Raw genomic sequence first — 19,112 nt, 5'->3', positions numbered from 1 at the left:
CAATACCTCACACTAACTTCCATTTACCACTGTTTTGCCTCTCTGACCAGCTCGACTATATTGCCCTGTAATCTAAGGCTTTCCTCCTCACTATTTACTACATCACCAATTTTCATGTTATCTGCAAACCTATTGATCATAGCCCCTACATTCAAGTCTAGATCATTAATGTACACCACAAACAGAAAGGGACCCAGCACCATTCCATGCAAGACATTATTGGGCACAAGCTTCTAGTCACAAAACCAACCTTCAACCATCACCCTCTGCCTCCCGTTATTGAGCCACTTTTGGATTTAATTTGCCAAATTGTCCTGAATCCCATGGGCTCTTACCTTCTTGCTTTTTTTTAAAAGCAAATTCTTTTTCAATTTCTTTTTATCCTGTTAACTTGTTTCTACATCTAATAACCAAAATTTTGATTTGGTATATAAGTCATCTACATTGCAAACAATTCCTGTGCTTCATGCAAAGTCAATAATGTACATAATTCTTACTCGATAGTTGGTGATAGAGGACCTGTGAGCTTTTCTTCATGGTATCATCTGCTCAAGCTTGCCCTCCACTTTATTCATGATGCACTCTAGAAATTAAAATAAAACACTTGTGTTAAACAGTATATAGAAATTATGTAACCAAATTCTATGACACATTGAAAATCTCTACCATGAACATAGTAACATTTCAGATCCTAGGGTTTACAATTTGGAGAATATTATAAAGTCTGAAAGGAAACTTACTGAATTCTGTACAAAGAATCTAGCAAGCTAATTCGCATTCTTGTGTTAAAATTCTCCCATGGTCATCCTCTTTCCTATCGCTTCATCCCAACATCTTTTCTAAATTCCCACTGTTCTCCAATTCTGGTCTCGAATGCACCCTTGATTTCCATTGCCCAGCAAGGTCAGTGGCCATGCTTTCAGTTGCCTAGGCTCTAAGATTTTCAATTTCCTTTTTAAACCTCTTAAGCCTTGCTACCTCTCTCTCTCTCCTCACTCAAGGCCCCACATAAACGCAAGGTGTTTGTGTATTCCTGGAGCCTTTTCACATGCTTGCCCACACGTTAGCACAGTGGTTAGCACTGTTGCTTCACAGCTCCAGGGACCCGGGTTCGATTCCCGGCTTGGGTCACTGTCTGTGCAGAGTCTGCATGTTCCTCTGTGTCTGCGAGGGTTTCCTCACACAGTCCAAAGATGCGCAGGTCAGGTGGAGTGCTCATGCCAAATTGCCCTTTGTGTCCAATAAAAAAGGTTGGGTGAGTTTCCTGGGTTACAGGGATAATGTTGTTCCATTGTTTAAGAAGGGCAGCAGGGATAATCCAGGAAATTATAGGCCGGTGAGCCTTACGTCAGTGGTAGGGAAATTATTGGAAAAGATTCTTAGAGATAGGATTTACTCACATTTAAAAAGAAATGGACTTATGAGTGATGGACAGCATGGTTTATTAACGGGGAGGTCATGCCTCACTAATTTTATCGAGTTTTTCGAGGAAGTGACAAAGATGATCGAGGAGAGAAAGGCAGTAGATGTTGTATACATGGACTTCAGTAAAGCCTTTGACAAGGTAGCTCATGATAGACTGGTACAAAAGGTGAAGTCACATGGGATCAGAGGAGAGCTGGCAATTGGATACAGAACTGGTTCCGGCACAGAAGACAGAGGGTGGCAGAAGAAGGGTGCTTTTCTGAATGGAAGGCTGTGGCTAGCGGCGATCCACAGGGATAAGTTCCAGGGCCTTTGTTGTTTGCGGTGTGTATAAATGATTTGAAGAAAATGTAGCTGGCCTGATTAGTAAGTTCGCAGATGATACAAAAATGGTGGAGTTGCGGATAGTGAAGAGGATTGTCAGAGGATACAGCAAGATATAAACTAATTGGAGTCTTGGGCGGAGAAATGGCAGATGGAGTTCATCCGAACAAATGCAAGGTAATGCACTTTTAAATGCATGTAGGAATGACACAATAAATGGTAGAACTCTTGAGAGTACTGACTGGCAGAGAGATCTGGGTGTGCATATCCACCGATCACTGAAAGTGGCAACACATAAGGTGGTCAAGGAGCATGCTGGCCTTCATCAGTTGGGGCGCTGAATATAAAAATTGTCAAGTCATTTTTAAAAAAATGCATTTTATTACAAACATGTATCAAAACTGGTTGCATCGAATAAACACCCCGGGAAACATCCTTCCCTACAATCAACCAAACAGTCTGTACAGATTTTCACCCTTTTTCACCCCCCCCCCCCCCTGCGATGAACAGCCCCTCAAACACGGTCACAAACATCCCCCACCTTTGCCAAAACTCCCCTGAACAGCCCCTTAACTCATACTTTATCTTCTCTAATCGCAGGAAGTCGTACAGGTCACCCAACCAAGAAGCTACCCTCGGTGGCGATGCCGACCGCCACTCCAGCAAAATGCGCCGACGTGCAATCAGACAGGCGTAGACCAAGACATTGGACTTCGTGCTCTCCATGATCTCCGGCTTCTCTGAAACCCCAAATATCACAACCAAAGGGTCCTGGTCCACCTCCTCCTCCACTATCCTAGCTAAGACCACGAACACTCCCGCCCAGAATTTTTCCAATTTTTTGCAACACCAAACCATGTGTGTGTGATTCGCTGGTCCCTGCCCACACCTCACACTTATCTGCTACCCCCTGAAAGAACCCACTCATTCTCGCCTGAGTCACATGCACCCTGTGCACCACTTTAAACTGTATCAAGCTCATCCTTGCACAAGAGGAGGTCCTGTTTACCCTACGCAGTGCCTCACTCCATGCTCCCCAATTGATCTCCCCTCCAAACTCCACTTCCTATTTCTCCTTGATCTTCATCACCCTCTCACCTCTCTGCTCCCCCAGCCATTTGTATATATCCCCAATTCTTCTCTCCCCTTCCACATCCGGAAGCAGCAGTCACTCCAGCAGGGTGTATCCCGGCATCCTAGGGAACCCCCTCCAGACCTTTTGCGCAAAGTCCCTAACCTGCAGATACCTGAACTCACTCCCGCTCGGCAGCTCTACCCGCTCCCTTAGCTCCTCCAGACTGGCCAACCCTCTCTCCAAATACAAATCCCTCACCTTGACCAGCACACGTCCGTCATCTTCACCAGCCCCACCTCCCTCATCTTGCTGGTCAAGTCATGTTGCAGCTGTACAGGACCTTAGTTAGGCCTCATTTGGAATATTGTGTACAATTCTGGTCGCCACGCTACCAGAAGAATGTGAATGCTTTGGAGAGGGTACAGAAACGGTTTACTAGGATGTTGCCTGGTATGGAGGACATTAGCGATGAGGAGAGGTTAGGTAAACTCGGTCTGTTCTCACTGGAACGACGGAGGTTCAGAGGCAACCTGATAAAGGTCTACAAGGTTGAGTTGCATGGACAGAGCAGATAGTCAGATGTTCTTTCTTAGGGTAGTAGAGTGAAGTACTAGGGAACATAGGTTTAAAGTGCATGGGGAAAAGTTTAGAACAGATGTGTGAGGCAAATTTGTTTTACACTGAGGGTGGTAAATATATGGAACGTGCTGCCTGGGGAAGTGGTGGGAGCAGATACGATAGCAGCATTTAAGGGGCATCTAGGCACATACATGAATAGGGTGGTATACGGACTCCCTTTACCACAGAAAGCTGTAAAGGCTGGGTCGTAAGTATGTTCAAGGCTGAGATAGACAGATTTTTAATCAGTAAGGGAATCAAGGGTTATGGTATTATGATCCCAGACCAGACCCCAACAGTGGCTAGGATACTGGACAGGATCCAATACTTTATCTTTAATATTCTAAGACTGTGAGAAAGGAATACAGGAGTGATTTCACGCAAAATATGGACATGATATATTAAAACAAACTTTATTACTAACACAGTGTTAAAATATCTTTAACATCACACAAGGAAATAGCTTACACATACCCTTTAAACAACTCTACTCAATGCAGTGACACAATAATCCTTAATTGCTATCTCTATTTCCACTTAAACCAACCCATCTCAGGTCAACATCCACTTTTAAATACGACTAGCAGATCGAGGAATACTTGTTTAAGAGATGTTCTTTGACACTGTTTTAAGAGATAGATCTGAATCCTGTCAGAAAAATTAAGGATCTCTAACTGAAGTCTTCAGAAACTGTCTTCATGGTTTGACTTCCAGGAATCAACTGCACTGCCTGTTTTTCTGCAAAATGCCTGGTAGTCTAGCTCCTCCCATCAGTTACATCATCTTACCAAGCTGAAACAATGTCTCCAACTATCTACTCCCCAGGCAACCCTCTTCGTCCAAACAAAAATCCATTATCCCAAGCTTTCACAATGATTTAATTGCACCTTTGGCTCCCAAAAAGTCCATCTGTCTTGCAAGCCAGGATTTTTAGCCCAAGCTTTTACAATGCTTTAATTGCACCTTCGGCTCCCAAAAAGTCCAGCTGTCTTACAGTCATACACACATTAACTCAGAGTTTTAACCCTTACTGCACCAAATACATTTACTACAACATATCTGAAATTCCTACATTCATCACAATGAGAATAAGATGGGAAAGTGGAGTTGAGGATTATATCAGATCAGCCATGATTTCATTGAACAGTGGAGCAGGTGTTATGGGCTGAATGGCCCACTTCTGCTCCTATGTCTCATGGTCTTATAATAATTAGAATAACTATTCAGCAGAACTACCAACCGATAATATGGCATGATGAGAGACCACTCGGATGAAACCATCGGTACAAAGTTAGAACATTAGAATTTACAGTGCAGAAGGAGGCCATTCAGCCCATTGAGTCTGCATCAGCCCCTGGAAAGAGCACCCCACTTAAGCCCCACACCTCCACCCTATCCCCATAACCCAATCTAACCTTTTTGGACACAAAGGGCAATTTAGCATGGCCAATCCACCTAACCTGCACATCTTTGCACTGTGGGAGGAAACCGGAGCACCCAGAGGAAACCCATGCATACACAGGGAGAATGCACAGACTCCGCATAGACAGTGACCCAAGCTGGGAATCAAACCTGGGATCCTGGTGCTGTAACCACTGTGCTCCCGTGCTACATATGGTAAATGTTTAGTGAATTGGTAAAAAAATTAATGATTGGCCCATCGTGTCTGTGCCGTGAGATGTGGCAGATCCATGGCGCTTCTAGCGTTTGGGTCAACTACGTCTGCAGCAAGTGTAACCAATGGCAGTTCCTTACAGACCGTGTGGTTCAGTTGGAGCAGCATTTGGATGCACTTAGTTGGATGCAGTGGGGGAAAGCGTCATAGATAGGAATTTTTTAGAGATGTGGTCACACCCAAGGTGCAGGCAGATAAGATGGGTAACCGCGAGAAATGGCAGGCAGTCAGTGCAGGAATCCCCTGTGGCTGTCCCCTCTCTAACAGGTATACCATTTTGGATACTGTTGAGGGGGATAGCCCATCAGGCGAAAAAAACAGCAGCCAGTCACAACAGCATCACAACTGGCTCTGTTGCTCAGCAGGGGTGGGCAAAGTACAGGAGAGCAATAGTTATAGGGGAGGCTATAGTAAGGGGCATAGATAGGCTCTTCTGTAGACGTGAAACACTCTAGGATGGTCTCCCTGGTGCCACGGTCAAGGATGTCTCTGAATGAAATCACCGCCAGTCGAAAAATGGCCCGGAACAGCATTCAGAGGGCTCTGTAGGGGGAAGACGTGCACGGGGCAGCTCCCGCTAAAGAACTAGGTTCTCAGGGTTTTTTTTCTCTTGCTTTTCTTCTTTCTGTCCTTTTTGCTTGTTTTGTCCGGGGTTTTTTCCCTCTTCTTAATCCTGTTTTTTTTTTAAAAACAGAGAGGAGACAAGAAAAGAAAGGACCCATGCAACGCTCACCCGGAGGTACGAGCAGAGGGGGAAAAAAAGAGAAGAGGCCGCGAGGGACCGGACCGGTAAGCTGTGCCCCGTGGGAGGAAAGGAGGGAAAGGTGTGCGAAAGGAGCCGGAGACTTGGAAGCGGCCGGGGAGAGCCGCGCCCCCCCCCCCCGAACGGAGCTCGCGCATCGGAGCATGGAGCTAGCGCATCGGAGCGAGCGCATCGGAGTGCGGAGCTAGCGCATCGGAGTGCGGAGCTAGTGCATTGGAGCACGGAGCTAGCGCATCGGAGCGCGGAGCTAGCGCATCGGAGCACGGAGCTAGCGCATCAGAGCACGGAGCAAGCGCATCAGAGCACGGAGCAAGCGCATCAGAGCGCGGGCCCACGAGCCGACCCGACTGAGCCACCCCCCACCCCCGCACAGCAGAACATGGACGGCTGGGGAGAGGCGGCACGAAGCGGGGACTGAGCCACTGCGAGCCGGCCCGACCGAGCCACTGAGCCGGCCCGACCGAGCCACCCCCCCTCTCCCACACAGCAGAACGTGGGCGGCCAAGGAGAAGCGGGGACCGAGCCAGCAGGAACGACCTGCAAACACACACCCTCCTCCCCCTGGCGGAAACCACCACGAGACAGGCGGCGGAACAAAGGGGGACTCCCGGCCCGACCAGAAGCCTCTCTCTCTCCCTCTCTGGACCCTGGGTGAGTGAGGAGGAGAAAAAGAAAAGAAGAACTTCCCCTGTTTCCAAAAAAAAAAAACTTTGAAAAGAAAACTTTTAAAGGGAGAGAAAATTTCGTTGTTTTTTTCCACTTTTTGAAAAAAAAAAACACTTACCTGTAAAGGGTCTTTTTAGAAGGGGGGGGGGACGAAAAGAAAAGGGGGGGGAAAATTGCCAGAAGGGAGCCAAAGCAGAGGGAGAAAGGGCACCAAAAGCAAACTGGGCAATACGCGAGCCCGTTCAGACGAGCTAATCGGCACACGAAGCTGGGGAACAGGAGCCTTGCCGCAATAAAAAGAACTGGTCAGACAGGAGTATTTCCCCCCCAGGCCAGAGTGGAACTGGAACTGCAAGGCAGCCTTTGCCGAGGTGCTGAGGGAACATCAGCAGGAAAACAAGGCAGGGACCAGAGCAGACATAGAGGCCGCAGTACAGGCAGCAATGGCCAAGGCCCTGGCGGAGGTGCAGCTCGCCTTGGACAGAGCAGAGAAGAAACTGGAAGCCCAAGAGGAGAAACTGGAAACCCAAGGGGCGACCATTAAGGAGCTGTAAAAAGCCGCGACTGACATGAGCGACAGGATCACGGCCCTAGAGAAAGAGGTGGCGAGACTGAGCACAACGCAGGGGAGACTGAATGGCAGGGTGGACGATCAGGAAAATCACTCAAGAAGACAAAATGTCAGGATAGTGGACCTACCAGAGGGGATCGAGGGTTGAAACCCCATGGCCTACATGGCCGAGATGCTGGGCAACTTAATGGGGAGGGAAACTTTCCCCAACCCACCAGAAATGGACAGAGCATGCCGGTCGCTGCGCCCGAAGCCCAGGGCAGGGGACCACCCGAGGGCAGTTATAGCTAAACTGTACCGGTACCAAGACAAGGAGACAATCCTGCACTGGGCCAGGCAAAACAGAACTTGCAAATGGGAAGGACACCTCATTAGAGTTTACGAGGACATTGGGGCAGACCTCGCCAGGAGACCGGCCAAATTCAATAGAGCGAAAGCAGCTCTTCACAAGAACAATGTGTGTTTTGGTATGCTGCACCCAGCGAAACTCTGGGTCACATACCAAGGAAGAGAGTATTTCTTCACAGTCCCCGCCAAAACAAACAAGTTTATAGAGGAACACGGGCTGGAAAACCAACAGCGAGGGTAGAAATACGGGGCCCCTGGCGAGGGGCAACAACACGCCGACGGAGGAGTGGGGAGGGGTGAGGCAACGACAGGCCCCCCCGCCCCCACCCCCACCATGGCGCGTGCACCCTGAACAAAAAGTAAACCACTACCCGAGGGACTGCCACAGGTGGGAGACCAGGCCCCAGCACGAGGGAACTAGTGCACCGGAGAAGGGAGAGCAAGTGAGGGGAGCGCAGGATAGGATGGGGGAAGAGCGGGCAGAAAAACGCAGAGGCTGGGCAAGGGAGAAGCGAGACAGTAACTCCCGAGAGGGGGGTCACTGCACCAGCAAGAATGCTAGCACCGGGGTCATGCAACAAAGCAGGGCCGCAGCGCACCCCCAACAGGGGGGAAGGTGCCAGGCAGCGGGGGGGGGGGAAACCACTTAACAGAGGCGGGAGAGCAAACGGGGATAGGAACAGGGGAAAGAGGGACAAAGGAGGGATTATCATAGAGTTTACAGTGCAGAAGGAGTCCTTACCCACCTAAGAAACATGAAGATAGACATAATCTTCCTCCAAGAGACGCACCTGAGAGAGCAGGATCGACTGTGCGGGTAAGAAAGGGCTGGGTGGGACAGACCTACCATTCCTGTTAGTGGACGAGGGCCAGGGGGGTGGCGATATTGATCAGCAAGAGGATGATGTTTAGGGCGACAAAGACGGTTACGGACCCAGGGGGGCAGTACGTCATGGTCAGCGGGGCCCTCCCTGGATGGGGCACCGGTAGTACTAGTTAACGTGTACGCGCCCATCTAGGACGAAACGAGCTTCATCAAGAAGACCATGGCAGAAATCCCTGACATAGTGACGCACCAGCTAATCATGGGGTGGGGGGGGAGACTTCAACTGTGTACAGGATCCAACGACAGACAGATCAAACCCCAAAACGGGGAAAACCTCAAGCATGGCAAGAGAACTCGGTCACTTTATGGAACAGATGGGAGCGGTGGACCCCTGGAGGCTCACCCACCCAGGGAAGAAGGTGTTTTCCTTCTTCTCCCCAGTACACAACATATACACCTGAATTGACTTCTTTGTGGTGGGGAAAACGGTGCTTCCGGGGATAGACAAAGTGGAATACTCCGCAATTGTGATATCAGACCACGCTCCACACTACATGGACATGAGGCTGGAGACGGGCAGGGCCCAATGCCCCACATGGAGGTTGGACGTTACCATACTAGCTGACAAGGCCTTCAACGAAAAGATATTGCGGGCCATAGCAGAGTACAAGGAGAACAACCAGGACGGGGAGGTCTCACCCTCCACGTTCTGGGAAGCGCTAAAAGCCGTGCTAAGAGGGGAAATCATCGCTTTCAAAGCGCAAAGAGATAGGGAGGAAAGGGTGGCTAGGCAGCAGCTGGTCGACTCCATATTGGAGGTAGACCGTAAATACTCTGAGGCCCCGACCGTAGAGCTCCTGGCGGAGGGGAAAGAGTTACAAAGGAACTTTGATCTGCTCTCCATCAACTCCGCCAGACACATGGTACCCTATACGAACACGGAGACAAAGCCAGCTGCCTGCTGGCACACCAGCTGAGAAAGCAGACTTAGCCAGCCTGGACAAGCCCAGGCATGTATGTTACAGTACAATGCATATAACACAATAACGTGGGTTACCACATTCACCCCCTGTTTAAAAAAAGAGTCCGGTGGGGGGGGTGAAGTGGTCTTAAAGGTAAAGTCTGTCAGGTGCCTTGACCTTCCGCTGTGATTGCCTCAGTCCCGGCTGTGATGTGGGCGCCGGCGACGAGACCTGCGCGTCCGGGAGCGTGTTGTCATCTGCCTCTTCACCCAGATGTTGAGTCGGCAAAGGGGGGGGGCGGTGTACGGGCGGAGGTGGTGGTGCTTGTCGCCGGCGGGCCTGCGGGTGTCAGTTCATGAGGGAGGTGGGCAGGGGTGGGGGAAGACGGTGTAGGATGGGGGGTAGTGGTGGTGGTCTCCGGGGACCCTGCAGGAGCCAAATCCCGAAGGGAGACCGTGTCTTGCCACCCGTTCTGGCGTGCCACTGATGCGACCATCAATTCACACGAGACGGATAGTTGAAGTGAACAGTGGATTTATTCAGCTAGAACTGTGCCTGCCTGCGACTGTTCTGTACTGAGTGCCACCTACAGGCTGCAGATCTATATACCTCCCCCGAGGGGGCGGAGCCATATGCGGAGGCCACAAGGGCACCAACATAATACAATGTAATGTATTTCTCCTTGTTATAGGTGAGATTGAGGGCTTGGGCGGTTTGGAGAAACTTCTGAAGGTTGGCGTCGTGGTCCTGCTGATCATGGCTGCAGATGGTGACGTTGTCCAAGTACGGAAATGTTGCCCGCAGCCCATACTGGTCCACCATTCAGTCCACCATTCTTTGGAAGACCGAGACCCCGTTGGTGACGCCGAAGGGGACCCGGAGGAAGTGGAAGAGGCGGCCGTCTGCCTCAAAGGCCATGTAGTGGCGATCTTCCGGGCGGATTGGGAGCTGGTGGTATGCGGACTTCAGATCTACTGTGGAGAACACCCGGTAGTGTGCAATCTGATTCATCATGTCCGCTATCCGGGGAAAGGGGTATGCATCGAATTTGGTGTACCGGTTCATGGTTTGGCTGTAGTCTACAACCATCCGGTTCTTTTCCCCGGTCCTGACGACCACCACTTGGGCTCTCCAGGGGCTATTACTGGCTTCGATAACCCCCTCCCTCAAGAGCCGTTGGACCTCTGACTTGATAAAAGTCCTGTCCTGGGCACTGTACCGCCTGCTCCTGGTGGCAACGGGTTTACAGTCGGCGGTGATGTTCGCGAAGAGCGGGGTAGGAGCGACCTTAAGAGTCGCGAGGCTACATATGGTGAGAGGAGGTGGGGCCCACCGAACTTCAGGGTCAGCCTCCTGAGGTTGCACTGGAAGTCCAGTCCTAACAGGAGAGGAGCCAGAGGTCGGGGAGGGCATATAGTTTGAAATTGGTGTGCTTGGCGCCCTGTATCGCGAGGTTCGCGACACAGTACCCCCGAATCTGCACCAAGTGTGAACCAGAATTGAGGGAGATTGTTTGGAATGGGGTGGAAATTTGGAGAGAACAGCGCCTTACCTTGTCTGGATGGACAAATCTCTCGGTCCTCTCAGAGTCAAACAGGCAGGGCGTTTCATGCCCATTGACCCAGACGGTCATCATCGCGTTCCTGAGATGCTTGAGTCGTGACTGGTCGAGGGTGACAGCGCTGAGCTGCGGGTAGCTGGCGTGGTCGGAGGTGATGGGGTGGTCCCAAGATAGCTACCCCCGTCGGTCACACGTGTCGGGCAGCTTTGGAGATGGCGGCCAAGATGTCGGTCGCACGTGTTGGGCGGCGTTGAAGATGGCGGCCCCCATGAGTCGTACGTGTTGGGTAGGGTTAAAGATGGCTGCCCCCCACAGACAGCACGAGGCTGATGACGCGTCCGAAGGGGGCGGTACCAGCAGGCACGCCGCCACGCTGCGGGATCTGCGGGCCTGTGAGTCTGAAAGTCGGGCCTGTGATTTAGAAGATTTGGAACAGGCCAGGCAGACTTTGGCAAAGTGTCCTTTCGTGCCGCAGTCGCTACAGGTCGCCTTCCGAGCCGTGCAACCTGCTTGATGTGCTGGTTCTGGCCGCAGAAATAGCAGGGCAGCCCCCCGGGTTGGGCGCGGCGCAGGCCTGAGGCACCCTCTGGTCGGGTGTCCACGAGGGGATCGCGTGGTCGGAGGGGAAAGCATTGAGGCTCTGAAACGCTACTTCTAAGGAGGTGGATAGTTTTACCATCTCTTCTAGGTCGAGGGCGCCCTTTTCAAGCAAGCGCTGTCTGACATAGTTGGACCGGACTCCAGCCACAAAGGTGTCCCGGATGGCAAGTTCCATATGCTCCGAGGCCGTGACGTCCTTATAATTGAAGTTTCGAGCGAGTACCTTCAGGTCGCGTTGGTATTCCTCCAGCAATTCCCCAGGGTGTTGACGAGTGGTGAGGAGATGGCGCGCGAACACTTCATTCACCGGCCTCACGTACTGTCTTTTCAGGATCGCGACCACATCTGCGTACGTGGTCACTTCCTCGATCTGCATTGAGATTCTGTGGCTCACCCGGGCGTGGAGGAGACTCAGTTTCTGTCCCTTGGTGACGGCGGGCGAGGATGAGGCGGCGAGGTAGGCCTCAAAACAGCGGAGCCAGTGTGAAAAAATTCCTTTGGCTTCTGCTGCCTGAGAGTCGAGTTCCAGTCGATCAGGTTTGAGGGCTGCTTCCATCGCGATATTGTAGCTGATTAAATTGATGCGACCATCAATTCACACGAGACGGAGAGTTGAAGTGAACAGTGGATTTAATCAGCTAGAACTGTGCCTACCTGCGACTGCTCTATACCGAGTGCCGCCTACAGGATGCAGATCTATATACCTCCCCCGAGGGGGTAGAGCCATAGGCGGAGCCCACAAGGGCACCAACATAATACAATGTAATGTAATGTAATACAATGGTGAATGGTAGCAGTAATACATTCACCACAGCCACGTAGGCATATTGGTGGTTTGCATGGAGCAGCAGGACCTTCTCGACGAGGGAGTCGGTTTTATGGCTGCTCGCATGCTGCCGGAGAAGGACGGGCCATGGGACTGTCAGCCAGGATGGAAGTCAGGACGGAAGCGAGACCCTGGAGGTGGACTTCGTGGGGAAGGCAAACATATGTTCATGAGTCTCGTTAGTAGCTGTACAATGGAGCGACAGGATGGAGTGAAGCGCATCGGGGAGGACCTCCTGCCAGCGGGAGACTGGGAGGCTTTTCGACTGCAGGGCCAGAAGGACGGCCTTCCAGAGCATTGCGTTCTCCCGCTCCACCTGTTAGTTTCCCCGGGGGTTATAGCTGGTCGTCCTGTTGGAGGCGATGCCTTTGCTGAGCAGGAACTGACGCAACTCGTCGCTCGTAAAGGAGGAGCCCCGATCACTGTGGATGTAGGCAGGGAACCCGAACAGGGTGAAAAGGCCGTGTAGGGCCTTGATGATGGTGGCAGAGGTCATGTCACAGCAGGGGATGGTGAAGAGGAATCTGAAGTACTCATCAACGATGTTGAGGAAGTACACGTTATGGTCAGTGGAGCGGAGGGGCCCTTTGAAGGCCATGCTGAGGCGCTCGAAAGGGCAGGAGGCCTTTACCAGGTGTGCTCTGTCTGGCTCATAGAAGTGCGGTTTGCACTCCGCGCAGACCTGGCAGTCCCTGGTCACGGACCTGACCTCCTCGATGGAGTAGGGCAGGTCGCGAGCCTTGATAAAGTGGAAAATGCGGGTGACCCCCGGGTGACAGAGGTCATTGTGGAGGGTCCGGAGTCAGTCTACTCGTGCGCTAGCACATGTACCGTGGGAGAGGGCATGTGGGGGCTCATTGAGTTTCCCAGGATGATACAAGATATCGTAGTTGGAGGTGGAGAGCGCGATCTTGTTGTTCTTAATCTTGTCCCGCTGTGTGTTATTGAACATGAAGGCAACCGACCATTGGTCAGTGAGGAGAGTGAAGCGCCTGCCAGCCAGGTAATGCCTCCAATGTCTCACAGCTTCCACGATGGCCTGGGCCTCCTTTTCGATGGAGGAGTGTCGAATTTCGGAGGCATGGAGGGTACGGGAGAAGAAAGCCACAGGCCTGCCTGCCTGGTTGAGTGTAGCGGCCAGAGCAAAGTCCGATGCATCGCTCTCCACTTGGAATGGGATGGATTAGTCCACAGCGTGCATCGCGGCTTTGGCAATGTCTGCTTTGATGCAATTGAAAGCCAGTCGGGCCTGAGCCGTCAGAGGAAAGGTGGCGGAATTGATTAGTGGATGGGCCATGTCCGCATAGTTGGGGACCCACTGGGCATAGTAAGAGAAGAACCCCATGCACCTCTTCAGGGTCTTGGGGCAGTGCGGGAGGGGGTGTTCCAAGAGTGGGCGCATACGGTCGGGGTCGGGCCCAAGGACACCGTGTTCCACGGATGGCCAGGCGGGTTGTGCGAAAGAAGCATTTCTCTCTATTATAAGTTAGGTTCAGAGTTTTGCGGTGTGGAGGAAGCGCCGGAGGTTTTCGTCATGGTCCTGCTGGTCACGGCCACAGATGGTGACGTTGTCTAGGTACGGGAAAGTGGCCCGCAGCCCGTACTGGTCGACCATTTGGATCATTTCCCTTTGGAAGACCGAGACCACATTGGTGACGCCGAAGGGGACCCTGAGGAAGGGGTAGAGGCGGCCATCTGCCTCGAGGGCAGTGTATTGGCGGTCCTCCGGGCAGATAGATAGCTGGTGGTACACAGACTTCAAGTCGACTGTAGAGAAGACTCGATACTGCGCAATCTGATTGACTATGTCAGATGTGCGGGGGAGGGGGGTACGCCTCAATGATCCCCTCTCGCAGGAGTCGCTGGACCTCCGACCTGATGAAGGCCCTGTCCTGGGCACTGTAGCGTCTGCTTCTGGTAGCAACGGGCGTGAGGTTTGCGAATTGGGAGGGTGGGGCGACCTTAAGGGTCGCGAGGCTACAGATGGTGAGGCGGGGTAGGGTCCGTTGAACTTTAGGGTAAGGCTCTGGAGATGGCACTGGATGTCAAGCCCCAGTAATAGGGCAGCGCAGAGATGGGGTAGGATGTAGAGCCTAAAGTTGGTGTACTCTACGGATTGCACAGTGAGGGTCGCGACACAGTACCCCTGGATTTCTACTGTGTGGGATCCGGAGGCCAGGTAGATTTTCTGGGTCGCGGGTAGGATGGGGAGGGGGCAGCGCCTTACCGTGTCTGGGTGTATGAAGCTGTCTGTGCTCCCGGAGTCGAAAAGGCACGCCGTCTCTTGCCCATTGACGGTCATCGTGGACTTTGCGAGGTGCTGAGGCCGGGACAGGTCGAGTGTGACGGAGGCGATTGTCGGAAGGCGGTCGGTGGGCTGGTCAGAGGTAGCGGCGGCCAGCGTGCGGTCGGGTGAGCAGGGCTCCCGGGAGGCAGCGGGGCGGTCCCAAGGTGGCGGCCCCCATGAGTCGCACGTGGCGGGTGGCGCGGCAGCTGGGGGTGGCCCCAACAGGCAGCAGGCAGCGCTGATGGGCCTAGAAGATTTTTTGGGGGGGGGTCGAGCCTGGCAGGCTTTCGCGAAGTGGCCCTTCTTCCCACAGCCGTTACAGGTTGAGTTCCGTGCCGGGCAATGCAGTCGGGGGTGATTATTCTGGCCACAGAAGTAGCACTTCGGGCCTCCGGCGTTGGCGGGCCACTGCGCGGCACAGGCTTGCGTCACACCCGCGTCGGTTGAGGGCTGAGCCCACGAGGCTCACGAGGGTGCCGCGCGGTCGGAGGTGTAGGCCCCCATGTTCTGGGAGGCCACCTCCAGTGAGTTGGAGAGTTGTACTTTCTCTGGGAGGCCGAGTGTCCCCCCTTCTAATAGTCGCTGGCGGATATAGTTAGAGTGCATGCCCGCGACATAGGCGTCCCTGATCAGCAGCTCCGCGTGCTGGGTAGCCAATATCGCCCGGCAGTCACAGTTCCGACAGACGATGCGCAAGGCATGCAGGAAATCTGCGAGCGATTCCCCCGGGCGTTGCCGTCTCGTGGCGAGGAGTTGCCTCGCATATACCTGGTTGACGGATTTTTAGCAGCGTTATTGCCTCCACATACGAGGGGGCGTCCCTGATGAGGTCAAAGACTCTTGAGTTCACCCGTGCGTGTAGGACCTGCTTCTTCTGGAGGTCTGTGAAGTCTTCATTGCCTCGAAGCAGCTTAGCCAGTGTTCAAATGTATCGGTCGCGTCGACTGCTTGTGGGTCCAGTTCCAAACGATCAGGCTTGAGTGAGGAGTTCATCTTGAGTGAAGAGTCCATCTTTAGAAGTTTAGGGTATTGAATTAGTACACCCTCAATATTACACGACGAGTTGATAAACGTAACTGAGGCTTGAATACACTAAACAGCAAGCCTCCTGCCTCTGGACCGGAACTGGTTCCGGAGGCGGAGACTTGCCACTTTTATACAGAAGCCCGAGGGAGGAGCCACAGGCGGAGCCAGCCTGGACAAGCCCAGGCATGTATGATACAGTACAATGCATGTAATACAATAACGTGGTTTACCACACAAAGAAATTGCACAAGTCAGGGATAGTAGAGGCACATTAGAAACAGAACCAGAAAAGATCAACAAAGCCTTTAGGGCCTTTTACCACGGGCTGTACACCTCACAGCCCCCAATGGGGGAGGCCAGGATGAAATGGTTCCTTGATGGACTGGACATACCAGTCGTGGGGGAGGGCAGAAAACGGGGCCTGGAAGCACCACTAGCACTGGGAGAGATCATGGACAGCATTAGCTCACTGCAGGCGGGAAAGGCGTCGGGACCAGATGGGTTCCCGGCGGACTTGTACAAAAAATTTGTGGCAGCACTGGCCCCGCACCTGCGGGAGATGTTCACAGACTCGCTGGCTAAGGGCACACTGCCACCCACGTAAGCACAGGCCTCAGTCTCGCTGATACCCAAGAAAGATAAAGACCCAACGGAATGTGGGTCATACAGACCCATCTCACTGCTGAACGCAGATGCCAAAATCTGGCCAAGATTCGAGCCAAAAGGCTAGAAGACTGTGTACCAGAGGTGGTCGCAGAGGACCAGGTGGGCTTTGTCAAAGGTAGATAGCTTACTTTGAACATTAGGCGCCTGCTGAATGTGATAATGACCCCATCCGGGGAGAGAACACCAGAGGTGATCGTCTCTCTAGACGCAGAAAAGGCCGCCGACAGAGTCGAATGGAAATACCTCATCGAGGTACTGGCGGTTCGGGCTTGGAACAGGGTTCACCTCCTGGGTAAAACTCCTATACAATGCTCCCATGGTGAGCGTACGGACCAACAACACCAACTCCCGATACTTCCAGCTGCACAGGGGCACCAGACAAGCATGCTCACTGTCCCGACTGCTGTTCGCTCTCGCAATTGAGCCACTAGCAATTGCGCTCAGAGCAGCAAAAAGCTGGAGGGGGATCCAAAGGGACGGCAGAGAGCACAAAGTCTCACTCTATGCAGATATGCTCCTCTACATTTCAGACCCACAAAGCAACATGGACGGAATCATCGCGCTCCTGAAATAATTTGGCGCCTTCTCGAGCTACAAACTCAACATGAGCAAAAGCGAGATCTACCTGGTACACCCACAAGTAGGTGGGGCAGCACTAACGGGACTGCCGTTTAAACAAGCCCAACACAAATTCCACTATCTGGGGATCCAATTAGCCCATGACTGGAAAGGGATTCACAAATGGAACCTCGCCAGTCTGACAGAGGAAGTAAAAAAAAAAAAAAGGGGGGGGGGGGGGGAGGAATGCTAGGATCCCAAAGAAGGTCTTACAAAAAACAAAATCCAGGGGGGGGGGGCTCGCCCTCCCAAACCTACAACTCTATCACTGGGTGGTGACGGCCGAGCGAATAAGGGGATGGATCAAGGAGCCAGAACAAAGAACAAAGAAATGTACAGCACAGGAACAGGCCCTTCGGCCCTCCAAGCCCGTGCCGACCATACTGCCCGACTAAACTACAATCTTCTACACTTCCTGGGTCCGTATCCTTCTATTCCCATCCTATTCATATATTTGTCAAGATGCCCCTTAAATGTCCCTATCGTCCCTGCTTCCACTACCTCCTCCGGTAGTGAGTTCCAGGCACCCACTACCCTCTGCGTAAAAAACTTGCCTCGTACATCTACTCTAAACTTTGCCCCTCTCACCTTAAACCTATGCCCCCTAGTAATTGACCCCTCTACCCTGGGGAAAAGCCTCTGACTATCCACTCTGTCTATGCCCCTCATAATTTTGTATACCTCTATCAGGTCGCCCCTCAACCTCCTTCGTTCCAGTGAGAACAAACCGAGTTTATTCAATCGCTCCTCATAGCTTATGCCCTCCATACCAGGCAACATTCTGGTAAATCTCTTCTGCACCCTCTCTAAAGCCTCCACATCCTTCTGGTAGTGTGGCGACCAGAATTGAACACTATACTCCAAGTGTGGCCTAACTAAGGTTCTATACAGCTGCAACATGACTTGCCAATTCTTATACTCAATGCCCCGGCCAATGAAGGCAAGCATGCCGTATGCCTTCTTGACTACCTTCTCCACCTGTGTAGCCCCTTTCAGTGATCTGTGGACCTGTACTCCGAGATCTCTTTGACTTTCAATACTCTTGAGGGTTCTACCATTCACTGTATATTCCCTACCTGCATTAGCCCTTCCAAAATGCATTACCTCACATTTGTCCAGGTTAAACTCCATCTGCCATCTCTCCGCCCAAGTCTCCAGACAATCTAAATCCTATGTATCCTCAGACAGTCCTCATCGCTATCCGCAATTCCACCAACCTTTGTGTCGTCTGCAAACTTACTAATCAGACCAGTTACATTTTCCTCCAAATCATTTATATATACTACAAAGAGCAAAGGTCCCAGCACTGATCCCTGTGGAACACCACTGGTCACAGCCCTCCAATTAGAAAAGCATCCCTCCATTGCTACCCTCTGCCTTCTATGGCCTAGCCAGTTCTGTATCCACCTTGCCAGTTCACCCCTGATCCCGTGTGACTTCACCTTTTGTACTAGTCTACCATGAGGGACCTTGTCGAAGGCCTTACTGAAGTCCATATAGACAACATCTACTGCCCTACCTGCATCAATCATCTTAGTGACCTCCTCGAAAAACTCTATCAAGTTAGTGAGACACGACCTCCCCTTCACAAAACCGTGCTGCCTCTCACTAATACGTCCATTTGCTTCCAAATGGGAGTAGATCCTGTCTCGAAGAATTCTCTCCAGTAATTTCCCTACCACTGAAGTAAGGCTCACCGGCCTGTAGTTCCCGGGATTATCCCTGCCACCCTTCTTAAACAGAGGAACAACATTGGCTATTCTCCAGTCCTCCGGGACATCCCCTGAAGACAGCGAGGATCCAAAGATTTCTGTCAAGGCCTCAGCAATTTCCTCTCCAGCCTCCTTCAGTATTCTGGGGTAGATCCCATCCGGCCCTGGGGACTTATCTACCTTAATATTTTTTAAGACACCCAACACCTCGTCTTTTTGGATCACAATGTGACCCAGGCTATCTACACCCCCTTCTCCAGACTCAACATCTACCAATTCCTTCTCTTTGGTGAATACTGATGCAAAGTATTCATTTAGTACCTCGCCCATTTCCTCTGGCTCCACACATAGATTCCCTTGCCTATCCTTCAGTGGGCCAACCCTTTCCCTGGCTACCCTCTTGCTTTTTATGTACGTGTAAAAAGCCTTGGGATTTTCCTTAACCCTATTTGCCAATGACTTTTCATGACCCCTTCTAGCCCTCCTGACTCCTTGCTTAAGTTCCTTCCTACTTTCCTTATATGCCACACAGGCTTCGTCTGTTCCCAGCCTTTTAGCCCTGA

The 19,112-nt window shown here is 52.0% G+C and overlaps 1 long non-coding RNA gene across 1 annotated transcript in view; it reads right to left on the bottom strand.

Moving 5' to 3' along the window:
• Window positions 1-297: 297 nt before the first annotated feature.
• LOC140425363 (uncharacterized) overlaps window positions 298-19,112 on the bottom strand; it is a 184,916-nt gene continuing 166,101 nt past the window's right edge. The window contains exon 6 of the long non-coding RNA XR_011947842.1: window positions 298-583. This is a non-coding gene — a long non-coding RNA (uncharacterized lncRNA). The remainder of the gene's footprint in view (window positions 584-19,112) is intronic.

The sequence above is a fragment of the Scyliorhinus torazame genome, chromosome 6 (assembly GCF_047496885.1).
Source record: "Scyliorhinus torazame isolate Kashiwa2021f chromosome 6, sScyTor2.1, whole genome shotgun sequence".
NCBI classification, from domain to species: domain Eukaryota; kingdom Metazoa; phylum Chordata; class Chondrichthyes; order Carcharhiniformes; family Scyliorhinidae; genus Scyliorhinus; species Scyliorhinus torazame.
Note: the sequence above shows the minus strand (reverse complement) of the source record. Positions and strands in the feature narration are given on the sequence as shown.